This window comes from Camelus ferus, chromosome 3, assembly GCF_009834535.1.
Source record: "Camelus ferus isolate YT-003-E chromosome 3, BCGSAC_Cfer_1.0, whole genome shotgun sequence".
Classification (NCBI taxonomy): domain Eukaryota; kingdom Metazoa; phylum Chordata; class Mammalia; order Artiodactyla; family Camelidae; genus Camelus; species Camelus ferus.
The window spans coordinates 24,606,923-24,628,981 of record NC_045698.1 but is presented as its reverse complement, the minus strand read 5'-3'; the positions used below and the strand labels follow the sequence as shown (position 1 = coordinate 24,628,981).

The window sequence follows — 22,059 nt, the reverse complement described above, 5'->3', positions numbered from 1 at the left end:
CAAGTATAATTCACTTGGTCTGCATTTCTAGTTTGTAGGACTTCCCAAAATGTACCTTGTTAATGATTTAGACTTCTGTAAACGTTCTTATTTGGGAACAAGATACAATAAGATGCAGGGAAAGATTTCAGAAAACATTAGAATGTATTTTTTAGACCTAGGTTTAAGTCCTGGCCCTTCCATTCACTAGCTCTGACTTTGGGCAAAGGCATTTGCTTTTATTTGTTTGTTTGTTTTAAATTTTTTATTTTATTTTTATACAATTTTGAAAGGTTATTTTCCATTTACAGTTATTACAAAATATTGGCTATATTCCCTGTGTTGTATGATACATCTTTGAGCCTATCTTACCATTTGTTTTTGGACCTATGTTTACTCCTGTGTTAGAATATTCTCCCATCAACCAGGGTCCCACTTCCAATTCTGCTCAACTATTTTCAAGCTATGCTCTTTAAAAGTGGCTGAGCCTCTCCTTTGCTCCAAAGTTCAATCAGACTTGTTCTGAGAAGATCATGGTGATTGCATGCCTCCCAATGGAGATCATTTTGAAGATGAACATGTTATCCATTTCTGGCCAACAAGACACAAAGAAGGTTAGTCGGGGGGAATTATGGGGATATTTTCCTTGCTCTTGAAAAGATCCCTGGGCATAAATAGCTCCCTCTTGCCAGTGCTCATCACTGTAAGAGGCTGTGATTTTTAGAACAACAGATACGGTCTTGTGGGCATAAGGTTAAGCTAGAATGACCAAAATCCACATGCCAAGGATGGCAGAAAAAAGTGGTGTCAATACCATGGCCCCTGGGGACTCCTTGAGTTAGTATATTAACAGAGCTTAAGACTTCTTATTATGGGAAAAAATTAACTCTTCTTATTGTAAAAATCAATTGGATTAAGTTTCCTGTGAGACTTGACACCAAAAGCCTCTTAACAGATATACCAATTCTATAAAATGGGAATTTGAATACCTATATTACAGGTTTTTGAGAAAAGATGATGAGATATATGTGTAGCATTTCACATCATGCTTGTCAAGTGCTCAGTAAATGTCACCATTGTTATAATTAGCAGCATTATTATGATTATCTCTTAATACCTTGTAGGGGTGAAAAATGTTTTTCTTCTTTCTTTCTAGGTTCTTTGGCTGGCCTAATACAGGTGTACACTGGAAACATGTAGGTTCTGTTCCAGACCACCTCAGTAAAGCAAATACTGCAATTGAGTCACACAAATGTTTCGGTTTCCCAGTGCATATAAAAGTTGTATTTAATTATACTGTAGTCTATTAAATGTGCAACAGCATGATGTCTGAAAAAACAATGTACATACCTTAATTTAAAAATGCTTTATCACTAAAAAATGCTAACCATCATCTAAGCCTTCAGCTAGATGTAATTTTTTGCTGGTGGATGGTCTTGCCTGGCAGTTGATGAAGATTGGGATGGCTAAGGATATTTCTTTTTTTTTTAGGGAAATTTCTTAACATAAGACAACAATGAAGTTGGCCACATCAATTGATTCTTTCTTTTAAGAATGATTTCTCTGTAGCAGGCAATGATGTTTGATAGCATTTTACCCATAGAACTTCTATCAAAATTGGAGTCAATATTCCCAAACCCTGCCTCTTCTTTATCAACTAAGTTTATGTAATAATATAAATCCTTTGTTGTCATTTCAATAATCTTCACCAAGAGATTCTGTCTCAAGAAATTGCTTTCTTTGCTCATCTGTAAGGAACAACTTCTCATCCATTCAGATTTTATCATGAGGTTGCAGCAATTCAGTTACATCTTCAGGCTCTCCACTTCTAATTCTAGTTCTCTTGCTATTTTCATCACATCTGCAATTGTTTCCTCCACTGAAGTCTTGAACCCCTCAAAGTCATCCATAAGAGCTGGAATCAAATTCTTCCAAACTCCTTTTAATATTGGTGTTTTTACCTCTTTCTCTGAATCATGAATGTTCTTAATGGCATCTAGAATGGTGAATCTTTTCCAGAAGATTTTCAATTGACTTTGCCCAGATCCATCAGAGGAATCATGATCGATGGCAACTGTAGCCTTACAAAATTTATTTCTTAAATACTAAGACTGGAAAGTCAAAATTTCTCTTTGATCTATGGGTGCAGATGGCTGTTGTGTTAACAGCATGAAACCACATGAATCTCTTTGTCCATCTCCAGCAGAGCTCTTTGGTGACCAGGTGCATTGTCAGTGAGCAGCAGTATTTTGAAAAGAATCTTTTTTCTTGAGCAATAGGTCTCAACAGAGGGCTTAAAACATTCAGTAAACTGCATTGTAAACAAATGTGTTGTCATCCGGGCTTTGTTATTTCATTTATAGAGCTCAAGCAGAGTAGATTTACCATAATTCTTAAGGACTCTAGGATTTTCAGAATGGTAAATAAGCATTGGTTTCAACTTCAAGTCACCAGCTGCATTAACCCCTAACAAGAGAGTCGGCCTGTCCAGTGAAGCTTTGAAGCCAGGCACTGACTTCTCCTCTCTAGCTATGAAAACCCTAGAGGACATCTTCTTCCAATATAAAGCTGTTCTATCTACATTGAAAGTTTGCTATTTAGTGTAGCCAGTTTCAGTAATGATGTCAGCTGGAACTTCTGGATAACTGGCTGCAGCTTCTCCACCAGCGCTTGCAGGTTCACCTTGCACCTTTATGTTACAGAGATGGCTTCTTTCTTTAAGCCTCATGAGCCAACCTCTGCTAACTGCAGGCTTTTCTTTTACAATTTCCTTGCCTCTCTCAGCCTTCATTGAATTGAGGAAAGTTATTGCCTTTTTCTGAATTAGGCTTTGGTTTAAGGGGATATTGTGGCTGATTTCATCTTCCATCCAGGCCACTAAAACTTTCTCCATATCAGCAATAAGTCTGTTTCACTTTCTTACTATTCATGTGTGCACTGGAGTAGCAATTTTAATTTTCTTCAAGAACTTTTTCCTTTGCATTTACAACTTGACTACTTATTTGGCGTAAGAAGCCTAGCTTTTGGCCTAACTCAGCTTTCAACACCTCTTCCTCACTAAACTTAATCATTTCTAGCTTTTGATTTAAAGTGAGAGATATGCAACTCTTCCTTTTTTGAACATTATAAGGTTATTAATTGGCCTCATTTCAATATTGTGGTGTTTCAGGGAATAGGGAGGCTTGAAGAGAGGAAGAAAGTTGGGGAACAGCTGGTCAATGAAGCAGTCAGAATACACACGTTTATTGATTAATTTTGCCACTTATATGGCTGCAGTTCATGGCACCCTAAAATAATTACAATAGTAACATCAGAGATCACTGATCACAGATCGCCATAACAGTTATAATAATAGCAATTTAAAAGTTTGAAATAACTTTGAGAATTACCAAACTGACACAGAGATAGGAAGTGAGCAAATGTTGTTGGAAAAATGCCACCAATAGACATGCTCAATATAAGGTTGCCATAAACTTTAAATCTGTTAAAAAAAAAAAAAAGCTAATATTTGTGAAGTGCAATGTTGCAACACACTATAGAATGAGGTACACCTGTATAAATTGACATACGACAGATTAACAGGAGAAAAACAAATTTAATTTCATATGCATAAAAAATATGAGACTCAAAGAAGTGACCAAAGCAGAGAGCTTTTATGCCTTTTAGTCGAAGAAACAATACATTTGTCAAAAATTGACAGGACAAAGACATTTGGGCCTGGGATAGTAAATTAGTTAAGAAGTAAGAAGTTCTATTATACAGGCTTCTTGGTCCTAAGTTCCCTATTTTTGGTGATAAGGATGCCTTCTATCCTCCTGGTACAAGGCGGGTATCTTTCACATGGGAGCGTTATTTCCAGCTTTCAGGTAGATCCAAGATGTTTCTGAAGTAACTTTAATTCAAAATAATCAATATGCCAAAATGGTATATTTTGGGATGACATATTCTGGGTTTCAGTTTCAAAGTAACAAATTCAAACTACAGAGGTTAAGGGACTTGCCAAAGGTCACACAGGAGACAGGTAGTAAGCCAGGAAACTGACTCCAATTTTTAGACTCCCAAAAGGCATTATGCTTTTCACTTCGTTGTGAGGCCTCCTTTGTTTGAAAAATATCTCTATTAAGTTACCGCCACCTTCAAGGGCCCTAAATTTTAGAGAGTTTCTTTTTCACTCTCTAAAATAATAGAATTCCAGCCAGTATTTTGATTTAGCTGCTCCCTCCTTGCGAGACATTCGTTTTGCTTTTCAAAAACTCTCATCCATCTTCATGTTTGCTGCTGAGGAAGTGGTAACACAAAATAAAAATCCCCAAACTCCATTTTAAGAGCTGAAAAATTGAAAGCAGAAGAACGAAGACCATATATTCTGTTTTTTCAGATAATAAATATTCTATATCTTCCTGGCTGTCAACACGCTTCTCTTTTTTCATTTCACTGTGTTTCTTACAGTGAGGAATATAGAGCTCTACCCCAAGGGTAGCACTTGGGATATGAGGAGGGGTAAGCCAAAGAATATTAGGGAAGAAACTACCCCATTTTCACCCTATTTGCTCCAATTTCCTAACTTCTCCACAAACTGAAGTAGCAGATTGTTTTTATTGTTCCTGGTGATATCAGAGATGTCTGGAAAAACTTATTTCACATGAATTTTGTTCATAATAGATTGAGCCACTTTGATTTTTATGTTTTGTCCTGACCTTTTGGTTTTAGAAGATTGGTTATTAAATCTCACAGCATTTCCTAGCAGATCTGTGCTCTGCAAAGAAACGAAGCTTTCTTTGTCAACTATGTGTCATTGTGCAGTGAAAATCATGAGACACGGTATTACTCTTTGGTAGAGCCATCTCCCAAAGAAGTAATGTTCTCCCATTAAAATTTAAAAAGTTACTTTAGAGAGTTAGGGCATTGGAATGACCTGAGAATTAGATGAGTTGGAAAAATATCGTTTCTCTGAGATTACCAAGATTTTTCAGTTAAGTAAGTTGTGTCCTCATCACAGTTCCCTGCAATTTCAGAATTAGGGTGAGAGAATCAACACGGAAATTGACTTACCAGTGCCCCATGCCAAGTAAACCGTGGTGAGAATAAAATCCTCTCACAGAGCTGATCACATTAGTTGATATTTGCAGTGGTTTGAATGATTGCTTCCTGCAAATCGTGCCATCTCAGATACATAGTCTAAGGGAGTATCGGTGATGCTATTTCCCTTATCAGTATTTGGTCCAGACATATGCGATGCAATTGAAGCTAATGAGGAAGAAGGGGCAGTCAGGTGGAGATGAGGGATAGAGGATTCTTGGATGAATGAGATATAGAGATTGTATCTTAGGCTGAGTTTCCTAAAGAAAAGCCTGAGATTCTTTCTATTTTTTTTCACCAAGCATGAAGCACCTTTATTTTATGAGAGCAGTCTGGAATCTCAGTTTGAAAGTGAAATGTCTTCCTCACAAATAGGAAAAATGCGTTTTTTTAATTGAAGCATAGTTCATTTGCAATGTTATGTTAGTTTCTGGTGTACAGCATAGTGATTCAGTTATACATAGATATATATTCTTTATCATTATAGGTTATTACAACATACTGAACATAGTTCTCTGTGTTAAACAGTAAGACCTTGTTGTTTTTCTATTTTATATATAGAGTTAGTATCTGCAAACCCCAGACTCCTAATTTATCCCTCTCCCTCCACCTTTTGCCCCTGGTAACCATAAGTTTGTTTTCTGTCTGAGTCTGTTTCTGTTTTGTAAGTAAGTTCATTTGTGCTTTTTTTTGGATTCCACCTAGAAGTAATATCATATAATATTTGTCTTTTTCTGTCTGACTTACTTCTTTTAGTATGATAAGCTCTAGGTCCATTCATGTTGCTGCAAATGGCATTATTTCATTCTTTTTTATGGCTGAGTAGTATTCCATTATATAAATATACCACATCTTCTTTATCCAGTCATCTGTGGATGGACAATTATATTGCTTCCATGTCTTGGCTATTGTAAATAGTGCTGCTATGAACATTGGTGTACATGTATCTTTTCCAATTAGCATTCCCTCCAGATATATGCCCAGGAGTGGGACTGCTGGATCATACAGTAAGTCTGTTTGAGATGTGGATTCTTGTGAAAGGTATTTGCTAAGAGTGTGGTCTCTGGAGAACAGGAATGAGGGAAGCAGAATAGGGTGTAGAGAACAGCTAGGCAAGAATGTGTTCTCAGCTGGTGAAGGGCTTCTGTCTGGTCCTACTGGAAAACCTGGAGCAAAAATTGTGTCGTGGAGTTGGTTCTGCCTTGAGGCAAAGGGTGAAGGGAGATAAAACTTGGAGAGATAGACCAGAGTCAGATCATGGATGGCTTTGAGATCCAAGCCAAAGAGTTTATGTGTTATCCTGTAGTTGATGGGAAGCCATTAAAGGTTTTAAATGGGTCAGATATATTACTAAATAAGTCCTCTGTTGCAGATAGGAGAATCGATTCAAGGAGAATCAGAGTCAAGCAGGCGCAGTTAGAAGACATTTTATTGTCCAGGTTTGAACTGATATGAGACTGACTTAGGACATGGCATGAGGAGTAATGAGGAAGAGAAAGATTTGAGGCACAGTTTGAAAGTGAAATCAGTAAAACATGGTGATGGATTTGAGTGGAGTTAGGTGACAAAGGGGAAAGAAGTAACATCCTAAGTACTCTAGCTGGCGACTGCTGTGGCCACTGATGAGCCAATGGCCAATAGGAGATAGAAGGAACAAGAAAGGGTGATAAGTTCAATCTGAGAAATCCTGAGTAACTGATGGGTATGGGGCATTTAAGAATAAACCAACAGCAAACACTGAATAAGTCTGAAGATTCGTGAAGACAAACTTGGCTGAAGATGTCTATGTAGTTGTCATTATGTATTTAAGGTAGGTGGAAGGTAAAACCAAAGGAGATTCCAGAAGCAGTTGTGTGCCTATTATAGACAAACAATGGTCCCCCCAAAGATGTCCATGTCATAATCCCCAGAACCTCATATGGCAAAAGAGCCTTTGCAGATATAATTAGATTAAGGATCTTACAATGGAGAGACTGTCCTGGATTACCCAGGTGAGTGCAAGGTGATCACAAAGACCCTTATAAGAGGAATGTGGGAAGGTCAGAGTCAGGGGATGCCAGAGGTCAGAGAGAGAGAGAGAGACAGTTTGGAAGATACTACATTTCTGACTTTGAGGATAGAGTATAGGGAAACCAACAAAGGAAGGCAGGTAGTCACTAGAAGCCGAGCAAGACAAGAAAACATGTTCTCCCCTCAAATCCTCCGAAAGAAATCAGCCCAGCCAATGCCTTGACTTGAGCCTGTTGGAACTGACCTGGGGCTTCTGACCTCTAGAACTGTAAGACAACAAATGTGTCCTGATTTAAGCCACTACATTTGTGATCATGTTACAGCAGCAACAGGAGACTATTACATTGACCTTGTGTGTGTGCCAGTTGCTCTCTATAGATTGCAGTTAATTCTGTTCTTCCAAAATTATGTACTGAATAACTACTGTGTGCCAATACATAGCGTTTAGAAACCAACAGACCAGTGGAAGAGAAAGCAACAGAAACAAATCATCATAAATACATTGTGAGAGGGGCTGAGATGGATGGAGCTTTGTAAGGAAACCATGGGATGGGAAAAGGTGGAGGGATCAACTTTCTCAAGGATAATGGATAGAGAAGACTCCACCAAGGTGCTGACACTTAGCTGAGTTCCAAGGGCTGCCTGTGAAAATTACACGATGACCTGAGATTCCTCCCAAAGGCAAAAGTCTGAGAACACAGAACTCTTTTTAAATAGAGTGACTAATTGCAAGACATCTTAGGAAACAGGGAGCAATTCTGGATTGAAGCAACTGAGTTCCTCAATTACTCTCTCAGAACCTTTCTGATCAGCATAACTCATACTTCTCTTCTCCAGATGGTCTCTTTGAGTGTTGACATTTGATATAGACTGTCATTCTTAGAAACCCAAATAATTAGAATAGCTAAAACAAGATAAAAAAAGAGTTAAGAATTAATGACAAAGAAACAAGTTTTCATTTTCTTCTTCCAATCTGTTCTCTAGAGTTATGCATTTTCACTATTCAAAGTGTATGTCTTCCTTTTGTTTTAAAACACTGAAGGGAAATATGGAAACGTGGAATCAACTTGAAAAAAGTATCAAGACTGTTTAAGAGATAAGGTCATCATCGCCAAGCACCTTCTCTTTTCTGTTGACAGAATCAGCAAAGAAGTGACACTGCTTCTTAAACATTTATTAGTTTTCTGTGGCTGCTGGCATTCCTTGGCTTGTGGCTGTAACACTCTGCTCCATGTTCACACTTCCTTCCCCTCTCCTGTCTGTGTCTAATCCCCCTGCCTCCCTTTTACAAAGATACATGTGATTGCATTTGGGGCCCTTTTGAATAATCTGGGATAATCTCCTTATGTCAAAATCCTTTACTTAATTACATCTGCAAAGACCCTTTTTCCAAACAAGTTCACATGTAGAGGTTCCACGGATTAGGACTGATGACTTTGGGAGACATTATTCAGGCTATTAAAAATACAGAGCTTACAAAACTAAAAATATTACACAATGATAGTAAACATGTAAGGTAGTAGAAGGTCAGCTCTAGAGTCATCTGGACTTGGGTCCAAGTCTCTAATCTGCATCTCTTACCTGTGTGACTTTGAGCAGGTGATTGACCATTTCTATACACCTCACTGACCTCATCAGTAAAACGAGTCCAATATTACCAGCTCCATAAAAGGGTCATGAGGAGGAATAAATGAGATAATGCACTTAACATTTAGCATGTGATTTGCACATAGCAAGTCTTCAATATCTATTGATAAAATTATTAAGAATAGTGGTGATAAAGCAGAACTCTGTAAAATTCCAATATTTATTTTCAATTATGCTCTTTAACATTTAAAATTACTCCCTCCTGAATCTCAGAAAGAGGGAGAGATCAGCTGAGTACTTTTACTCTCAGGAAAAGGCAGCAAAATAACCTTTATAAAATAATGAAATCAATACATTAGGAGGAAGAGATGCCAGGAGTTGAAATACTGAATACAAACAAATGGGGACTTCGGTCTAAATAGTATGTCCCATAGCAACACAGATACAGAATCGATTTCCAAGAAAAAGCACAAAGCAAACAGCAGAACTGCTTTTCAACTGGTAGACATTAATTGCTTAAAGGATGACTAAAGGAAAAGCCCCAAACTTAGATTAAAATAGAATAAAATGGGCATGATTTTTAGTTTAAGCAGCCCTTTTTCGTGTCACAGTCATTACATTTTTTTTAATGATTGTAAAAATACTATCACAGAAGAGAAAGATCCTATAGAATTCTGTCTCTTCTTTAAGACAGTAATTTGTGAAGCCACATAGGGTGGGGAATGTTCTCGTCAGCAGGCAAAAGTGTGTGGTGCTTTCATTCCGGTGAAAATAATTTCCTGTCCTTTCCTTTATTATTAATTTGGAGTTGAAGAAGAAGTTAAGAGAAACACAGGGGTCCAAATCTGTTTCACATCAACTGTGAATTTGATCTTGGACAAAAGGATATGGGTGAAGTTTAGATGAATACAAATGAGGTCACTTTTAGGGGAAGAATTCTCCTGGACCACAAAATAGATACTTGGAATGACTGAATCAGCTCAGTATCTCTCTTTGTCAATTACATACACAATGGTTGCATTCAAGATGAAGTTCAGTGTGTTTTTTTTTCCCCTGAAATTATGTGTGAATAGTAAAGTTGTATTGAGAAAGGATCTATATGTGAAGTTGTATTTCCTATACCAAAAGGAATTACTTCAGCAATCCTATTCCTCTTCCAGTCTTTAGCAGTTCATGTCAATTTCCTTGCTATTTCTGGTCTCCACAACCATTTCTTTGACACCAAATTCTAATGGGATTCTTCTTCTTGCTTCCTTATAATTGAATTATAAAAAGCCTCTAGTTGTGATCATCCTTTGGCTCATCTTTTTATTACAGTCAACATTATTATTCAACCTAACAAGGAAGGCCAGGTTGTGAAAAAACTTGTAATAATTTTCCATGTTGGAAGAGTCTGATTCAGTAGGTTTGTTCTGAATATTGTAAAATCTCTCCAGTAGCTTCATTTATACAAACTGTTCTGGTCATTTAAGTAAATCAATGTACAGGTTAGTGTAAGTACTTTCTCTCCAGACATGTGACATAGGCTGTTCTTTTGAGAAACGCTATAATTTTGCTCTTTGTGACTTCTAATGCCCAGGACATGGTAGTATTTATACCATGCATGTGTGCATGTGTGTGTGCACACGTGTGTGTTTTAGAATGTATATAATAATGCCTATTTCTTTCCCAACATTTGGAGAAATCTTAATCTGGACTATGGAAATGAAAAAGCAAAAAGTAAGCCCCTTAATAACTCAAAAACGTTAAAATTGCTTGAAAATAGATTATTATCCCAAAGACAAAGATAGATTATTAAAGATACAATCAAAATAACACAGGAGTGATTAGTTTAGAATATCCTATCTATAGTCTTCATATTTTTCATTTCCTTTTAATTATGACATGTTCTGAATCTGTATGTATCTTAAGAAGTTTTTTTCTTAAGTTCTTTTTTGAGCATATTTGCCAATAACTAGCAAAAACAGCAATGAAAAAACTAGCAATAAGCAACATTCATTTAACATTTATTAAGTTCCAGGCAAGATGACAAGCACTTTACATACAGTTTATCTAAGGTCACAACTATCTTATCAGAGGTATATTATTACTCTTCCTGTTTTACTGATGAGGAAAAAGTTAAATCATACAAATAAACAGTAGTTGGGCTAGGATGACCTCAAGAAATCTGATTACAAAATTCACACTTTATTAAATAAATAAAACCATTCATATTTAAAGAAGTGGCATTTTAGAGCACAGGTTTGTTTGCAACTTTGCAAGAAATTTTGCCTCAGGACATAATACCCTGAGACCAGATTTTTCCTTACTTGTTTCATTATTTATACTATGTTTGCTTCCCAAAGGAATTTGAGTTGGCTTACAAGAGCAGACACATACATGCTGGCATGAAACAATCTAAGAACCAGAACCTTTAACAACAGAAGGGAGTAGAAAGAGTTCCCACCAGAAGGCCTAGCTGAAATGAAGCCACTGATTCAAAACAATCTAACAACTGACGCACAAAAATGAACAGCATGAGTTTGCAGATTAACTTTCTTTCTTTTTTTTTTTTTTTTTATTATTTTCCTCTGTGTAGTAGGAAGAGTTCTTGAGATATTAATCTTAGAGATTTTTCTTTTTTCTTACCCTTCCTAATCTTTTCCTTGTCAGTCTGAGACAAACCCTCTCCCCTGGCTTTGAGGGGAACATGGGTTGTTGCAGGATAAATGTTAAGAGAAAAACAAAATCATCTTCAGTAATTATTTTAATTCCCAAATTGGGCTTCTAAGAATCAAAAGGGAAGTCTTGCAGGAGAATTTTTGCCACAGAAATAATTAAAAAGAGAATTGTGCTCCATCTCTGGGAAATTCCACAAGGGTCTTTGCCTGGTGGGTGGGCTTCACAAACTTCGAGGAGGCCAGGGGCCTAAGAGAGATGGAGCCTGGTGGTGGCCTGACGCCATGTCCACCTTCTTCAAAACCCTTTAGGTGAGGGCCTTCCATCTGTATGGCTGCCTGCACCTCCTTTATGGCTCTCCAGCAGGAAGGACCCTGCCCATGCTGCTGGAGACTTGCCCCCAGGAGAACCACAGCCTTGTGAACAGCCAGGGGCCCCCCTGACCCTTAGGAGGGGTGGGAGTGGTGTGGGATTAAAAGCCTCAGCACAATAACTAAGGGAACACAATCCTACACCATTACTGACATAGGAGGAATTTACTGTTTCAGTACACACACACACACACACACACACACACACATACAAAGTGATGTGTTTTTAAAAGACATTGAATATTGCCATAAAAATACATCCCTTTATATTACATTTTTCACTTAAAAAATCACCTTCACATGGGGTCTGAAGAATGTAATCAAAATTTTAAGATGCAGAAACACATTTCAATAAATAATTTCTCATTCCCTATTTTGAACTGTAGTTCACTGGAGGCCTTTGTATAAGTTAAATCAGTGCAGTTCAGATGTGTTTCCTTCAGGCTCTGGGACTTAATACAGAGTCATTGCCTAGGGCAACACTTCACATCAGAATCTCCTGGAGGGCTTGTAAAAACACAAATTACTGTGCCCCACCTCCACCCATATTCAATAGGTCTGGGGTAAGACCCAAGAATTTACATCACTAACAAGTTCCCAGGTGATACTGCTGCAGCTAGTCTGTGACCACACTTTGAGGAGCACTGACTTGGGGGAAACTTAGAAACTTCAAATATTTAGCATATCCTTTAAGGTTTGTCTCAAATGTCAGTGGCCTTTGAATGGGAAGTTTACAAGGGCAGGGATTAAGCAAACACCTAAGTACTTCCTCTGGGTCAGGGAATGGCAGCCCATCATTAGCCAAAGTGCAGGTTGAGCCAAGAGGTTTCTTCTGCAGAAACATATACCAGAAAATGCTAGGGCAGTTTGGGAAATGTGACCAGCCACGTTGCCTGGGCCAAACTGCGTATCATGTATAAAGGCAATTAAAACTCACACTTACATCTGGAAGGGCTCAGAAGGTACCCCATCCATTTATTCACCATTCTTCAATAACTTGAATATATATATCCAGTATACTAGAAATAAGAGGAAAATAAGCTCATGGATAGAGGAAGAGTGCTTTTAAAAGAAGGACATTAAACACTAAAACCAACTTTTTTTAAAAAAAATCTAATTTTGGGGGGGCCATCTGCAATAACATGGATGGACTTGGAGGGTGTTATGCTAAGTAAAATAAGTCAGATACAGAAAGATAAATATTGTATGATATCATTTATATGTGGAATCTAAAAAATATGACAAAATAGTGAATATAATAAAAAAGAAGCAGACTCACAGATATAGAGAGCAAACTCATGGTTACCAGTGGGGAGAGGGAAGGAGGAAGGGACAATACAGGGGTAGAGGTCCAAGAAGTCCAAACTATTAGGTGTAAAGTAAGCTACAAGGATGTAATGTACAACATCAGGAATATAGAGAGTTTTTTATAGTAACTATAAATGGAATATAACCTTTAAAAATTATGAGTCACTATATTGTATACCTGTAACTCATATAATATTGTACATTAACGATACTTTAATAAAAAGAAAAAATCTGAATTCTTTTAATATGGATGCACACAGTTCAATGGAAATTATAATTGCTCTACAAGTAATATATTCCAAAGAAATGAGTACAAATTTGTGCAAAATTATATCTAACAGAATGTTAATTAAGGATCTATGTATTATGTTAAAAAATACCTATAAATCCATCAATAGGAAAAATTGACTAAAAGTGACTACAAGGCAAGTTAGGACATTTTCAGGGTTTTTTTCACTTAAAAATACTTCCAGTGATGTTCACTCTGTTTAAAAACTTACTCCCATAACCATACTTCAGAGCTTTTAATCAAGATCCATCCCCCAATGTTTCCTTTAAAAAAATCGGAATTCTTTTCAACATGTTTTATTTGGAGGGGGAAAAGGGAAAAATACAAAAAAGACATCTCTACAGTACATAAACAAATAGCTTTAATTTTATTAATTTTATAATAATATAACTTTTAACATAATAATGATTATTCAGAATCTACCTAATTTTATAAATTAATGTTTTAAGTGGTATTATTTTATTGTAATATATGCATGTGCTCAATTTTAAAAAATTGAAAACAAAAAATATATGAAATAAATAAATAAATAAATAATTGAAAACAGCAAATCATGAAGAAGATATTTTAAAAAGTTGAAAGACATTCCTAAGTATCCTCTACTCAGAAATAGCAACTCTGACATTTTGCAAGTTTTTCCTATACTCTCTTTATCCCTGCATATTTTTAAATAAATGAGTTAGACTGTGTAACTGATTTCTAAGCAAATAAACATTCACAAATAATGATCTAAAAAGTGTCCTAAAGGAGTTCAGTAATGGATTATATCCCTCCACAGAAATCTTACCCTTCAATGTCCAGCTTTCTAATCACTATTTCTGTCCTCTTTGCTTTCTTACTTACTTACCCCAACACACTTTTTGGACCACATTGTGTTGCTACTGGCATCTACTGAGACTGATGAATATTCTACAATGCACAGAAGGGCCTTCCCCTCCCTCCAGGATGAAGACTATTAACCCCAAATGTCTGCTGCCGAAAAATTCTGGTTCAATATAATTCTGGATGCCCTACTCAATGCAATTAGAAAGGAGATAGAAACAAGAAGTATAACTATTGGAAAGATGACACTTATTTTTGCAGATGATGTAACTATATACTAATTAACCCAAGGAAGCCATCTAAAACACTATTTATTGATTATAATATGTAATAGAAAAAGAAATCCAACTAAAAATAGCCCCCAACAGTATTGTGCATTATAACTTGTGATATTTTAAGGTAAGTATCAATTGCAAACTAGATGCATATAAGTAACAAGAAAATGTAAACATTTATTTATTTTTATAACTTGTTACTTTTTGCAATTACTGTAATTTTTAACCAAGTCTATTTTTTGTTAACAAATGTGGTTTGGAATTTCAGTTTTCTGCAGAAATATGGTCTGATGATGCAGCTCCGATGATAGGAAAACATTCTGAAGTAGTTACCCAGATTAAGAAGCTGTACTAGCATATAAATCAACATATGGCTTCCTTCATTGAGAAACTCTGGCTATGAAAAATGTCAGCTAAGCTAAATATTGTGCTGACTATTGCATTAAAAACTGTGAACTACATAAAGGCTAATGCATTAACTTTGAGATTATTCTCTTTATTTTGTTTGCCATGAGTTGGTCATAAGCAAGCATTATTGCACACTGACATACAAGGGCTACCAAGAGGGAAAATTCTGTTGAGAACATTTGAGCTATGAGAAAATATCTTAGTGTTTTTGGTCCTAGTATTTCAAAGATGCAAAATGGACATCCAGACCTACTTTTCCCTAATATCTTCTGTATTTTTAATAATTTTAGTATTTCTATGCAAGAAAAGAATGCAACATGTTTTTCAATGGCAGTAAAATAACAGAGCAAAAATAAAACTAAAAACTTGTAAGAATAGTTTCTACAGACCATTGTGACATTTTCTACGATGTAACAATAATTAACCATAAAGTAGGTGATGAGTTGAATATTTCACACTTACAAAAAGTAATCACTGAAAACTTTTCAAATATAATAAGATGTTTTAAATTTTATTTTCTGTCCAAAGAAGATTCATTCCAGAAAATTCACTAGCTTTTAAGCCATTTCTTCCACCAAAAGATATTATAAATTTATAACCTTAAAGGATAGTTTTTGAAACTAAGTAGTGATGAAAACTGGCCATAGATTTTGAAAATACAGCTTTACTTTTTTCATTTTGGGGAAAAGTTATAAATTAATACAGAGAAGTTGATCCCATAAACATACTTCTGAGAGATGAATTTCTCTATTATGAATGTTATGTAGTTTAGAAATCTTTGTCCCTCTAGGAGTAGCATTATTGTCAATCTGACCTAGAAAAGATACAAGGAAGAGGTAAATCCATTGGTCACAGTCAAAACTTTAAATACTGGTATAGACGCCATTCATTTAAAGTTTGTGTATAGTTATTTAACTTGAGGGTTAAACTGTGGTAAAAGGACTATTTTTTTATTTTAATGAAGCACTGATACAATAATTCCCCTAAAGAGGAAAAAATTAACAAAGTTATTAAGAGGCTTTCTCTGTATATGTGCTAGACCCAAGTGGTTTTCAGATGAGTTCTTCTAAACTCTTAAAGCACAGATAACTGGTATAATATTTGAACAGTTCCAGAGCATAGAGAGAAAGGAATCAACCCAATTCTTCTTATGAGGTCGCCATAACCATCATACGAAAACTTAACAAGACAAAATAGAAAATTATATCTAAAAAGTATGCAAAAGTTTACCTCATATGGATTATAGGCACATATTAAAACAACTCCATTATGTAAGGATGATTCAATAATAAGAAAATCATAATAAAATAATATAATTAATGTTCCATGTACCATGGTACTTAAGTACCACGTATCACGTGGCTGATTAAAATAAAAATTCACTCCTAACGCACTCCTTGGACACTCAGTCTTGTTCAAAGCAATATTCAAGGCATTTCTTCACTTCTCCTTACCTTTGGGTATTATTTCAGATTTCCATGCTCCTTTTTGTGTTGTTATTGTTTTAGCTAGTACTCATTCATGGTTCTTTTGACAACTTTCCATGAAGTCATGTAGGTACACATGTAGACAGTGTGTTGGAACCATCTTTCTGTATCTCATAAAAGCTAATTGTCTGCATCTTTTCCCATCACTGTGTTCAGTGGGATCAAGTCGGTCACTTGAAATTAGTCTTGGGGGGAGTATTGAACCAAAGAAACTGGCAAATGCCACAAGTTTTTCCCCAGAAAACACTCTATCATTGCAATCTTATGTTTGAAAACTTATTAATTAGCAATTTTTTTTGGTAAAATAAAGATCACAAAGGGTGACTTTTATTTTGGTAAAACAAAGAATTGAAAACTCAGAGCTTAAAATTTTATACAAGATCATTTTAATAGACTAAATGTCTATTGACAGGGTAATGATATATAACTTATGTTAAGCCCACACTAAGGAATATTGTACAGTAGTGTAACAAGTATATATATTCTTGGCATAAAAATATTCTTAAGTGGAAAAAGTAAATGGCAGAAAATGTGTATCCTATGTAGCATTTATGTACAAAAATTATGTATAGACTGAGAAGAGAAATTTGGGGGTCTCTGAGGCACTGATAATGCTCTATTTCTTGATTTAGGTAGTGGTTATATTGGTGTATTCCATGTGTGACAATTCATTAAGCTGTAAAATTATGACATGCATGCTTTTGTGTATGTATTATACTTTAAAAGTTTACTTTAAATGATATCTAAAGACACGTATGTACAGAGATGTGTGTATTTATAATTTCTTTGAAAAATATCTAAAAATAATCAATTATTGATAGTGATTTCATCTGGTAAGAAGAGTGACATTTGGGGAATGTTGGAGGGGGACTCAAATATTTTGTATTTTTTGAGTGTTTTACAATGAGTATATACTATTTTGTTGGGATAGACAATTTCCCCAAATAACTATTAAAAATTAGTTACACATCTACTCATTTCACTTTTTTTTGTTTTCATATTTTTTCCATTAAAGGTTATTATAAGATATAGAACTTAGTCCCCTGTGCTGTACAAAAGGAACTTTTTAAAATTTCTATATTTGGGGGCTAACATTTGTAAATCTCAAACTCCCAGATGTATTGAAGTTGATTTCACTTTACACATTCAGCTGTTTCATGTGTTCTACTTGAAGTTCCGGATGGAAGGCTACATCCTCTCCTGTGTTTTGCAAACATATTTACAAAGGAGACACATCTGAAACGTAAAATCTGTGTGACAGCCTCCTTCAAAGGAGTCTCATTTATCTTTGAAAACAAAGTAAACTACCTGAGTGAATACAAATTCCATCTTGTGAAATCTTTGTTGAGAGGTAAATGAATAATTGATCAGAAGGCTACAAGCCTATGCGTTGGCCCTTACTCTCCCCCAGGTACACTTGAATAAATATTTTAGTTTTAAAACATTCTTGATTTTTAGTATGAAGAAGTATTTGAAGACTAGAGACACAGAGTGTTTAATATGTCCAAGGCTGGTCCCTCCCAACTGCTACACCCAGAAGAAGTACCATTCTCTAATTCACTCAAAGCTACCATGTAAACTAGTGGTGGCGCTGTTTGGACCATTCTTACAGAAAGCAGGACAATTTCTTTTCATTGGAATACACTTTGGAATGAAAGCCTTTTGGGGCCATAACTTACAACAATGTTGGATTAGGCTCACCTGTTATTTCTAACACCTTTGGAGTCTTCCCTTCAGACATTTGGTTACTTAGCATATAATGAAAACATGGAACTATCTGGAAACATTCTTTTTTAACTTCGGCATTGTTAATTTTAAAGCTTTCTCCAGGACTGCCATTTTAAATCTCTGATGTCTAGGCTGGTAAAAGAGCCTTATTGTATATTGTACTTTTTATCCCCTTAAGGTAATTCAACAGTGAATGCATTTTTTATTAGACACGCAGCACTGGGGTATGAGTTTGTAATTTGCATTTTTATTCTTCCTGCCAGCCTAACTTTAAGTTTGGGGAAATCTTTACTTTCCAAATCCTAAATAATGCAAAACTAACCTCTGGCTATTTGGAACCTTCTGCAAACTCACCTGTTGGTCAAGTCTGAATCTGTGGAGAGGATATCACAGAATTTATATCCGCTCCAAATTCTGGTTAAACACCTAGGTTTATCCATGTGGGGCAAGGATGCAGATAGAAGCAGAGTGCTCAGTAAATAGCTGTTGAATTATTAGTATAAAATGAATGAACCAGAGCTGCACAGATGAATATGGATGGATTACATAAATATAACTCTGAATGAAAAGACTAGGTTTCAAAAGATATGTAAAAATGATGCCATTTATATAAAAATTAAACTTTTGCAAGGTGGTACCATATATTGTTTTGAGATGCACATATGCCAAATATGGGCTATACATATATAATAAATATGGGATACATATAAACACATATGTGCATACAGATACATACATATATACATACATATCTGTGTGTGTATCTACATATACATGTATATCATATATAATGTATTTCATTATTTATAGTAGATATGTTCTGTAAAGTTACCACAACTACTGATTTAGCAAAGACTGAACCACTGTACTAGCGGAAATTCAGTATTAGATGCCTGTGAGGCTCTGGTCACAACATTTTTGGCAACTGATCAATACATAGACTTGTTTTATTTGTGTTTCCATTTAAAGACCACTTATTTATTATATATTATTGATTCATTAACATTAAACTCACAGACAACAGCATTATAACTTATGCCTGAATGAAGCTTACCTCACACAAATATTTTCTCTTTCGGGGAACTTAGGAACACTAGACAGCTCTTCAGCCCTGCACATGGAGTCCCACTGTAAACAGTGAAATCACCAACAAAAAACATAACACCGCAAAAAGCATGGCATTAAATGGATGACAAAAAGGACTCTTGTTTATAGCTTGAGAGCTGAAATGAGAAAGCTGGATGTTGCCTTGCTCAAACTCAACTGGAAACATGAATTAAATAAATCAAAATTTATGGTGGTCTCTGCGTGTCCATGAGTAGTACCACAAAAGCGCTGGGAATATTGATTTGGACTTACAAATAAATTTTAACAAGTAGACAAGTTTGCAAATACAGTAAATTCTATAAACAATGGGAATCAACTATATATATATATTTTGTTAGATCATTAATTACCGATAATTCATGTGTATGTATATATATATATATATATATATATACACACACATATATGTATTTGTATTGTATATCATTGTATATTGTGTTTTATACATCGTATAGTATATATTTATATTTAGTCTAAATAAATGCATGAAAATGATAAAGTCCAAATTAAGGCAAGGTGGGAGTAGCCTTGAACTATAGGGAAGAATAAAGAAAAGGGATGTGATTATGGAAATAGATTAAGAACATTTTTACTTAAACTGAGTAGGAAACATACAGTTTAATTGCAGCGTTTAAATCTTGATTTCTTTTGTTTGTTTGAAATAGTTTATAATAAATTTGAAATGATTGTTTTTAAAATAACAGAAAATAATTCAACTACTGATAATTCTCATAACAAAACAAGCAATGACCTACCTCCATTCCCCATCTAGAATCTTATTTCCTAGAAGCAGTTATGTTTAAATCTGCCTTTTCTTTTAGAATGTTACCCCATTTTTTTTAAAGGATGCCTACCTAGCTCTTGATACTGTATAGAATTTAGAATTGTGCAGAATGAATGCATCACCAAACAAAGAGTGCAGATCGTCCCTTGGAGAAGTGGACTCCATTGCCAGTGGTTCAGGTTCAACACCAAGTTCAGATCAGTATTAGCCTTGTGAATCTAACCTGAGTGGCATGTGCAACAGACTTCCTACTAGATTTCAAAGACTGTGTTTTCAAAGGCTTTGTGTATTCAAAAGCTATGTACAGGAGTGAGGGAGGAGGAAACCAGAGATTTGATAGTGGTGAGAAGGACAGAGAGCAGGTTGATGCTTGAGAGGCACCAAAGGGAGTCAGACAGTAAGTTATGGTAAAGATGGTAATTCGTTTGTTGTGTTGCTTAATTCCTGCCACAGAGTAGGCGCTTAATGAGTATTTGTTGAACTAACAAGTGAACGGATGTAAGAGGCGATGGAGTGTGACAGATGTAATAGAGTAAGATGCTCCAGTGTTATGGTTGGTTTCCCCTGAAACATTCCTTCATAAATATAAATTAAAAATATTTCTCATCCAGGTTGGAGAGCTAAAGAAAAATGTTGTTTGTGCTTCCAGCACCCTCACGTTGCCAGGGTCTCAGAGAAAATCTGGTGGTTTATGTCAACAGGATGGCTCCACCTCTCTTAGGAAGTTACAGTCAGAAGAACTCATTTCCAGAAGTACTTATTGATAAGAAATTCACTTAAAATCAGAGGGTGAAGGGGCTTCACCTGGGGAGAATAGAGAGATTTGAGGGGTACTTAAATTTAGAAGTTGATAGTCAAATCTCTCTTATCTTTCCCTGAAGAGTCTATTTGTTTTGTCTCTCCTTTTCCCTGCCTTCTGCGCACATTTGGGCAGACATCACACGTGAGACATTTTAGTTATTTGCAGAAGGATCTATTGCTAAGTCCATGGCTTAGCTGCGTGTGACTTTTTCATGAGCATGTTAGTTTTATGTTTTTTATGTGTGGCCTCCTGGGAGTTCTCACCATATTTTGCTAGTTTATTTATCACCCATTATTCATTGTCAGGATTGGAATTAGCAAATGTATTCTTTTGTTAAATCTTGGTTTTTTTCCACTTCTTCCTCTGTGCTTAATTCTAAATAGCAAATTCATCACAGTAGTTTATTCTTCTGGTTCTAATCCATCAACAACATGACTATAAAACCCCATGAATTCCTTGTTCATGCTGGTTTTGGTGATGGTCACTATTCCATTATTTCATTATAGGTCACAGCATGTTGTGGAAAGAGGAGGGATTAAAAGCTCTGATTTTCGTTCAGTTCTGAAATTTACCAGCTGTATGAATTTAAGCCAATCACTCAAACTCTCTTTGCCTTAATTTCTTTATCTATCCAATGAGTTTAATAATATTATTCTTGTAGGACTGTTGTCAAATCAACTGAAATAAAAGGCTAATAATGTCTTCTGAAATGAACGAAGTATTCCATCAATCCAAAACACTAGATGCCAGATGTCCCTGTAGTGAGGTTGCCCTGGTCATTGGTTTAAGGTATTCTGTCCTGGAAATAACTACTGTTCATGTCAGGCAGAATCATAACCAACCCCTTTGTAGAACCCAATTATTCAGTCATTCTTAAAAAAAAAAAAATTATTGAGCACTTACTATGTGCCTGACATTTTTTCAAGGGGTTGCAAATATACTGGTTAATGTTATAAATAAAATCTTTCTTCCCATGAGTTTATATTCAAGTTAGCACAAGAGTACAGATAAAGAATAATTTATACAGAAGAGAAAATATTTATGTACAAGTATATTTGTTTATACTGCAGAAGTGATGACATGTCATTAATGTCATAAATTATACACATAAATAAGTTCTCAAAAAATCTCCCATTGTTATTGTGTATACACATATCTTATCAAAGTCATGGCATGCAAAAGAAAACCAAGGTGATGTTTAGGGTGGAGGTAAGGGGAGTGCTCGCTCCCTGAACCAGGGCCAAGCCCTAAGAGATGCTTTTATTAATAACTCTACAGGAAGGACATTTTCTCTCTTTTCACATACAGTCAATGTCTCTTCATCCTTACCTGTCTTTCTGTGTGTGTGTGTGTGTGTGTGTGTGT

The 22,059-nt window shown here is 35.6% G+C and overlaps 1 pseudogene; it reads right to left on the bottom strand.

The window, feature by feature from the left end:
• Positions 1-1,466: 1,466 nt before the first annotated feature.
• LOC102516428 lies at positions 1,467-19,869 on the bottom strand (annotated as a pseudogene).
• Between the last annotated feature and the right edge of the window lie 2,190 nt (positions 19,870-22,059).